This window comes from Carassius auratus, chromosome 14, assembly GCF_003368295.1.
Source record: "Carassius auratus strain Wakin chromosome 14, ASM336829v1, whole genome shotgun sequence".
NCBI classification, from domain to species: domain Eukaryota; kingdom Metazoa; phylum Chordata; class Actinopteri; order Cypriniformes; family Cyprinidae; genus Carassius; species Carassius auratus.
This window is the reverse complement of record NC_039256.1, coordinates 15,240,911-15,250,491: the sequence shown is the minus strand read 5'-3', so window position 1 is coordinate 15,250,491 and position 9,581 is coordinate 15,240,911.

Genomic DNA, 9,581 nt, shown 5'->3' with positions numbered 1-9,581 from the left:
AGAGAGAGAGAGAGATTGCCATTAATGCTCTTATTTGATCAATAGCATCATTGTGGTCTAATGAAATGCAACCGACGCCACTTTCAGTAACAGATATTTTATGATCTGTTATTTATTTCTTCCGAATGAAAGTGTACAGCCTTAGATCAGCGCTTGAGGAAGGGAAATGTACCGGCAGAGATAACAATGTGTTACGCTTTTCTAATTTCCTGCTGTTGAATATGACTAATGATTTAATAGTAATGTGAAAAAAATATATAAAATAAGGAACTTTAATGAAGGCTTTCAGTTGCCGTGGTTAGTTTGACATCTTTGTTGAAGACTACAAATTGTTAATAGTATTCAAAAATGATAATTCTGCCATTCAGACAATATTTACTCACAATTTTTTTCATTCCAAACACAACCTTTTCTTCGGTCATCAAGAATGATGAGAGGCAGAAGATATTTAGCAAAGATTAAGAAACAACACTCAAGTTTTAACTTAAAAGCAGAACATGTGCAGAACAAAGAAGTCTTAATGCGTTTATGTGAAGCTGATCTGCTTGGTGTGGCATAACAGTTGTCCATGAGAGATCTAAACAGACAAAGAGTCACGAGAAAGCATACAATGTGTCATGCTGAAATTCACTCTACAGGAATCTAGGGGTGTTTAATAGCCAATGCATTAGTTATTTAAACCCCAATGTGATGTGGTCAAATTTGGGCAAAAGAACTAAACTCAAGCCACCTTTATCTCAAGTGTCACACATCAGAGTCTACCAAGGAACAACCTGTAAGAGAACTTCAATTTTCACCTCATAATAACCACCATCCCTTTATTTCTGAACTGTGGGCAGGATTCACTTTAGTTTTTAACTAAGAAAGTTTTGAGTTTGGTATATGACAGCATTTTCTTAGTGTCTAGGTCGATTTATTATGCAATATATAAGCATGCAGAACAGTGTGCTGGCCTATAACATTATCAGCAAGATAGCAACAGCAGTTATGGATTTTGAGATTAAGATCATATCTGTTTAATAGATAGCTTGGGGACACACATGAGATTTAATCCAAAAGACAATAAATATATATTATATTTCTTTTGGATTGTGTGTTTTCCCCTTTTTGTGCACAATAACTAAGTCAGAGACACTCCTGTCAGAGCTGGAACTGCAGGGCTCATGAGTTTAATGAAAAGTTAATAATTAATTAAATCATAAAAAATGTAAAAATATATATATATAAGATCTAACCTTTAAAGTCTAATGAGTTAAAAAAATATAATTTTTCATGATATCTATAGCCCTGAAAGCAACAACAGATAGTTTACCTCAGATATTTAAAATAAATTAAAGCAAAGTTTTTGAGCTCGTGATCGTATCAGTCACTCAGTATGTACATTTAATGATGTTTAAAGGGTTAGTCCACCCCAAAATTTAAATATGGCTTGATTTTTGTTGAAATCTGAGAGCTCTCTGACCCTGCATAGACAACAACACAGCTTAAATGTCCCCAGATCCAGACATGTGGTAAGGACATTGAATAAACAGTCCTAACATCCATGTGACATAACCATCATTGTTTATGTTCAGCATGCACATGAACATTCGCACATTCAAACTTTTCGAAATGGTGGAGAACAGCAACTTGAGGAGAAGAATTGTTGGATAAGAGTACAGAAATAAGTACAAAATGTATTCTCGTTGCTTCACAAAATTGAAGTTGAGCCATTGTTGTCACATGGATTATTTTACCGCTGTACGAGTTTATCTCGTAGGACTCATGCATTCAGGTGCTGTATTCTTGCCTCAGCTCTTTTTAAAGATTGATCACTATTGATAATGAATTTATGTTCCTCTTCTGAAAATGTGCTTCTGAAGGTAAAAGGGTCTGTAATGCTAGAGTAAAGGAGTGGTGTTTGGGCCTTTGGGTTTTTGCTGATGTCTGTGATCTTGTAATAACTAAGATCCATTATAATGTCGGCAGTCAGACATTCTCAGCTTCATTCTCCTTCCCTCAGTTTCATTCTATCGTGTTGGATTAAATATTGATGGATTCTGAAAGTCCAACCTTGTGGCTGGAACTAAGCAGCTGTGATGGCTAAACGGCTAAAGCGATGGTCTCAAATCCAATGGGGTTTTACCGCGCAGGTTTGAATCCTGCTCACATCAACATTGGATTGTCTCCAGTTAATACTGATGAATGCGCATGTGTGGCGAGTAGGTGGGTTTCCACCGTACAACATCGTAGATGTGAGATATGGCTGAATATTGTCAAGGCTGTGATTCGGCCGTAGGTAATCGTGCATTTATACAATAGTTTGATGGCACAAGTATGTAAATACATAAACAAAATCACAACAGTTTTTGAGGAGAACTACTTCCTTTAGCCGCAGATCCAAATTTCAGTTTGACAGTTAAACCGTTTATAAACCATTCAAGCCTTCGTTACTAATTCCAAAACGTCACATTAGAACTAGTAACGAATAAACATAAGTTTGAATATCTGCTATGGAAAGCCTTATTTTTGTCAATATTTTTTTCAATGGAAAAGTCTTTACTGCTGACTTAGTCTCTTGTTGCCATCTAATAGCGGAACTATATAACTAAAATCATTATCACAAAGACACACTGCTTCTCAATACTAAACAGTATTATTAAACACTATTATTTATATAAAATATTATTTATTGAATAATAATATTTAATAAACATCAACAACAGCCATCAAAAAAGTTGCTAGCAAATTCAGTCAAAAGTACAAAGGCAGTGCTATGATATACACAGCATTGAATTTACATAAACATGAGATTTTGCAAAAAGATTATTGTCTGGAAAAAAGAAATATAGATTAATGCAGTGGTTCCCAGAATCATGATATACATCTGTAAATAAATACAACTTAAATTCACGTGTTGCTCACTTTGCCCTTTAAATGGAACATATAGGCTGTGTCCGAAATGGCATACTCAGGCCCTGTCCAGAAGAATGCAGGTATTTTCAAAACAGCAGCTTTTTCTATGCGGTTTGGCCACTCATCTACACCCAAACATAGCACCAAGTCACTGAACCCGAACATTTTTGAAAACTCCTGCCATGCTGAAGAAAAAAAATCACAATGCAGTGTTATCGTGTATACATTGAAACCGGAGATTTTGGCTTGTGACATTGGAGCATGCACGGTTATCTCCACCTACTGGAAACTTTTTCAGGCTTCTGATTGGCCAACATGGCTTTACGGTTGAAATTATATCGCCACCTGTTGGCTTGGTATGCTCTTGACAGTGCTTCATAGCATGCATTTGCATTTTCATGTGGACAGACATTTTGAAAAAAATACCTGCGTATGTCTTCATGGCCTTACATATGGACAGATGCATTTATGCACTTAATACACATTTAATTGGTTTACCGCATGCCAGCCATCCACACTGGTTTAGCTTTGACTGAGAGATAAGATCCAATAGGAATGGCACTGGGAGTGTGTGTTGAGTGCACAGCATTATTCAGGACTGAAGAGAGTTCAAAGATGAGGGCCATGACATGGAAACTAAATATAGAACAGACTGCTGAAAGTCAAGAGCCTTGTTTTTCCTCCCAGAGAGACAGAGAAGTGGAGACAGACAGCTCTCTCTCTCTCGGGGTCTAAAGGTGAGAAAACAAGAGGAACATTCATCCTGCAGTACAGCCACCATGAACATTAACAAGTATTTATATTTATGAAGTTCGAGGCAAATGCCATCAGCAGGTCGGATTCTCAATTATACAGCACTTGAGGGATTTCCTGGTCTCACATTTCAGAGCAGGTTTTATAAAGTGTAATACTGCAGAAATATATAAGCAGAAGTAAGACCAGTAGGGTTGTATCAGTGGTGTGCAGTGGTGAAATGAGGAGGCATTATATATTCAATGTAAAAATGTCTCCCTTGCCACAGAGGAAACAACTCTGGGTTGTATACAGTATTTCATATATTATGCATCAGATAGTTAATCTGTTAATTGTGTTATCTAGTGAGAGCTAATCAATCTCTCATTGGTTGATTGTTCTAGTCTCCACCAATCAGAACACTTGAGCACTTATTGATCACAGCAGCTGGTAGAGAGGTTATACAGCTCCAGTGGTGGATCAGTGTTAGGAGATTAATGAAATTCAGTCTCCTTTCTCTTTGTTTATCTATTTTTCCTCTTTGTGGTATGGTAATTTAATGTTTCCTTCTTTGTTTGTCCTGCTCTTTGGGGTTTTGCTTTAAGTGGTTAAAGATTGGGCTTCATTTTGGGCTCTCATGTGGGTGTTTGTGTTCTTATTGCACGTTTTAGGAAACCACTTTCATTTGAGGTTGTTACTAGTTTCTTTTGGTAGTTTTTTGCCACCTTACATTTCATTATAATCTTAATGACCTGAGTGCAGATTTTCCAAAAAGATGTGGTTGCTTGAAAAATGGTGACTTGATCACAGTACACTGTAACAAATGTTCAGAGTTTCAACTAAAACTATTTTTTTTTCATATCAAAAGCAAGAAAGAAACATTTTGTTCAAATCATCCTGTGTTTTTCTCCCCAATCTTGTCCCTTCTTTAAAACTCAATTGAAAACCCATATTGTTTATTCCGCTATTGAAATATTTATGCAATCTGACTCTTTCTTCTGATTGCCATCAATTCATGCCACATTTGTTAGGAAAACTGTGGAAAGTACATAATAACTCCACTGCAATAAATCACTTCCCATGCATTTTCCAATAAGGGATAATGGATGCATCCAGAACGTGCAAAATGAGCCTACACTGACTGTTCTAATCACAATTGAGATATTTTTTTTAATGAAATATGCTTGTTTTTTAATCAAAATGTACACTGTTTGTTTACTAGAAGACAAAATAATATCATAATCTTGAAATGAAATGCCGAAGGTGATAAGGCTGATAACCCTCTTCTGAAGGTATATCTTAAAGTATTTACTCAAATGCGTGTTTACTAGAAAACCTTTAGCTAAACATTTTAATCTGAGTTTTACTGCTTGTTTTAATTATGTTTCTCAAGTATACAAAAATAAGATTTTTATACTTTTCCAGGCAAAGTTGCTTTACTTTTCTAAAAAGGGTATATTTATTCAAGTAGTTTGTCTCTTTATTATGCCTTCATTCTTTTACTTCCAGTTGTTTTCTAACATGCATTGTGAAGTGTCCTTGGGTACTTGAAAAGTGCTATTGAAACACAAATCAGGGATATGTGATGGAGGAAACTCATAAAATGGATTTGATTTCATTGTATTGAACAGACATGAAGACACAGTCAGACGTCATATGACAGCAGCTTCAGTGTTGGACACAATTGTGTTGTTCTGATAGATCTGCTCTCTCTATTGTCACTCATATCACTGAGACAGTCTACACAGAACTATAAATCACACATATTCACTGTCAAGATGGACTCAATCATGACCACCCAGCTGAAAATGAGACGTAATCTATTCATCAGTGATAGTCAGAGGAGGAAGAATACAAGAGAAAGACTCTGAAACCAAGATTAAAGGAGAAACTTATGGCTTCTAGGCAGAGTTTAGAAATGCTGACGTTTTTAAAGTGGCTCCTCGACAGAACTTGTGTTAATGGCTGATGATGATGTTTGATTTTGTTGTGTCGTTTTGTTCTAGGTTTTTGAAAATGAGGGCATGTCACACATCCTGTCATTGCTGACATCTGTAAGTTCAAGTAAAAGTCTGTCTAGGGAATTTGATAGCCTCTGACGTCAATGACGAAAGATATGAGAAATGATTTTTCCCTCCCTTTTAAAAGCCTGATAAGCCTGTTTATTTTCCTTGCCTGGCTATGCATGATTAAATTTGGTCACAAAGGCCATTTTTTGCTGACTTTTTACATGTATTTTGTGTAAAAAAAAAAAAACTCTTTATTAAATTATCAAGAAAAATTTTGCACCATGAATTTTGCATGCCTTCTGTATATATATATATATATATATATATATATATATATATAACAGGTGCATCTCAATAAATTAGAATGTCATGGAAATTTTTTCCAGTAATTCAACTCAAATTGTGAAACTCGTGAATTAAATAAATTCACTTCACACAGACTGAAGTAGTTTAAGTCTTTGGTTCTTTTAATTGTGATGATTTTGGCTCACATTCAACAAAAACCCAACAATTCACGATCTCAACAAATCAGAATACTTCAAAAGACCAATAAAAAAAAAAAAAAAAAGAGAATCGTTGGCATTCCGGAAAGTATGTTCATTTACTGTACATGTACTCAATACTTGGTAGGGGCTCCTTTTACTTTAAATACTGCCTCAATTTGGCGTGGCATAAAGGCGATCAGTTTGTGGCACTGCTGAGGTGGTCTGGAAGCCCAGGTTTATTTGACAGTGGCCTTCAGCTGTATTTTTTGGTGTCTTTCTTTTTCCTTTTGACAATACTCAATAGATTCTCTCTGGGGTTCAGGTCTGGTTAGTTTGCTGACCAGTCAAGCATACCAACACCATGGTCATTTAACCAACTTTTGGTGCTTTTGGGAGTGTGGGCAGGTGCCAAATCCTGCTGGAAAATGAAATCTGCATCTTCAAAAAGCTGGTCAGCAGAAGGAAGCATGAAGTGCTCCAAGATTTCTTGGTAAACAGGTGGAGTGAATTTGGTTTTCAAAAAACATAATGGACCAACACCAGCAGATGACATTGAACCCTAAATCATCACAGACTGTGGAAACTTAACACTGGACTTAAAAAAGCAACTTGGGCTATGAGCTTCTCCACCCTTCCTCCAGACTCTAGGACCTTGGTTTCCAAATGAAATAGAAAACTTGCTCTCATCTGAAAAGAGGACTTTGGACCACTGGGCAACAGTCCAGTTCTTCTTCTCCTTAGCCCAGGTAAGATGCCTCTGACTCTGGTTCAGGAGTGGTTTAACAAGAGGAATACGACAACTGTAGCCAAATTCCTTGACACTTCTGTGTGTGGTGGCTCTTGATGCCTTGACCCCAGCCTCAGTTCATTCCTTGTGAAGTTCACTTAAATTCTTGAATCGATTTTACTTGGCATTCCTCATAAGGTTCTCTCGGTTGGTTGTGCATCTTTTTCATCCACACTTTTTCCTTCCACTCAACTTTCTGTTAACATGCTTGGATACAGCACTCTGTGAACAGCCAGCTTCTTTGACAATGAATGTTTGTGGCTTACCCTCCTTGTGAAGGGTGTCAATGATTGTCTTCTGGACAACTGTCAGATCAGCAGTCTTCCACATGATTGTGTAGCCTAGTGAACCAAACAGGTGTTTTGAGTTGATTAGCTGATTTTCATGTCACCATATTCTAATTTGTTGAGATAATGAATTGGTGGGTTTTTGTTGAAAGTGAGCCAAAATAATCATGTTTTAAATAATTAATAATTCTTTATTGATTTAATACACAATTTTCACAATTTGAGTTTTCCCACGAAATTCTAATTTATTGAGAAGCACCTATATATAGAGAGAGAGAGAGAGAGAGAGAGAGAGAATTTTAACTGTTTATTTATCTCTGACATCAGTGACAAAATATAAAAAAATATCTCTCTTTTAAAAGCAGATACACCTGTTTATTTTTCTTAGCTCGTTTGCATGATTAAAATCAGTTGCAAATGCCGTTTCATGCTGAAAAAAAGAATTTTTCTGCTAAAACTCATCTTTAGAAAAAATAAATACAAATAAATAAATAATGCCCTCTGATGCAAACGAGAAAGGATATGAGAATGATGATACGTTTTAATATGATATCCTGCTAAATCTCATCTGTGCACAAAAAAAATTAAAAAAATAAAAATAAAATTGTGCTGTACCAACCCTCAACATCTGGAGGCGCTGCAGTGTCAGCTTTATTCAGGTTTTATTCAGGTTCTCTGTTTAGAACCATCTCATTTAGCACCTGGGCCTTGTGATCACTTTTTTTTTCAGCTCAGCCTTGTTTGAAACTAAAACAGTCGAGACTTTCCATCAGGATTCATTTAAGCTGATGTGCACCAAGCTATTGCCCATAAAACACACAAACTGCGGCTTTCATGAAGCCATCAAAACATTGCGATTCACTTAGTGTTTATAATGTAAAATAACAATGTTCAGTTGCACAAGTGCTGCAGAGAAACAACTGCAGATGCTAAGAATAGAATCATCAACAAAGCAACCAGCATTACATAATGAAGGGATGAGTGAATGTATTTGTCTCTGTATGGGTGGTCGGCCACACAGGCCCACAGCGTGAGGATCTTCTTACGGCGTCTCTCAGGAGAGTCTCCTGCACTATTCAGCTCCTTATCAGAGCATCAGATGTTTACAGTCTTATATTTCATGCAGCCATTTGGCTTGCCTTTTATTTCACTGCAAAGAGATAAAGATTATAGCATGGACAAAGGGATTGGGAATCAAGAAAACGGAAAGAAACAGTCTAGAATAATGCAACACAAGACACGGGCACAACAATAATACAGATAAAAGATATGGAAGATTGTATAGGGAGAAAAGATGGAGGCTAATTAAGAAAAATAAATAAATAAATACATTTCAGTGCTATCAGTAAAATCAACATCGTTTCCATTATCAGAACTCAAAGTTGGAATTTCCAACTTCCTACTTGGAAAACTGCAATATAACACTACTTAAAAAGTGAAATCCGACTTGGAAACTCCTGTGGAAATCCAAAAAAATAACTTTGATGCATGACGCTAGTTTGGGATATTACATAAAAAGTGCTGCAAATGCAAAGATGCAAATAAAATCTCCGATGGCTTTTGGATTATTGCAGAAAATAATCTCTGTGGCTAACAAAGTTTGTGTTTCATGGCTTCTTCAATATAGTCTTTATCTAAAAATAAAATAAAATAGTTTGCAAGAGCTTGATTATGAACGCAATGAGGTTGTGAAAGTGAGTGAGTTTATCTGCTTGGTATAATGATATTTAATGTCCCCAAAGACCTTGCGTATTTTTCAAGACAAATAAAAGCTTTTAAAAAAAAGTCACAAGGGGAATTAGTGTTGAATTATGTAGAATTAAAAACATTGTAGATGAAGATGAAAATATAATGAGCTTGTGTTCACCACGGACATTATTTAAGGCATTTAACCAAGAACCCTTTCAAAAAACCCCACTAATTTAAGACTAGAAACCAGAAATGCAAGCTCATTTCGGATTTTGGCCTTCAAAAATACATCTTCTATGCAGCACTTTATTCTTAGATGTAAATAAAGTCAAATACAATGATGTGACTTTGCCATGTGACCTATGCTTTGTGATTTAAAATTATATTCAGAACTCAAGTCAAAGTTCCTACAGGGAGGAACCTGTTTAGCATAGATTTGTGCAGAGAGATGGATGAAGAATGTAAAAAAGAACTCTCTTCATGAAAAATGTGCTAAACAAATGCTAACATTTCATTACATTGTTTATGCATGCAGTTGTTTGCTAATTGACTTATTTGACAATTTAACGTAAAGCTAATGGTGACTCATATTATACAAATGTTCTGAGTATCAAATAATGGAAGTAACTGGATCAAAATGATCAAAAGTCAGGAATATTAAACAGGAATATCCGATATTGGGAGCAGCACTAAATAA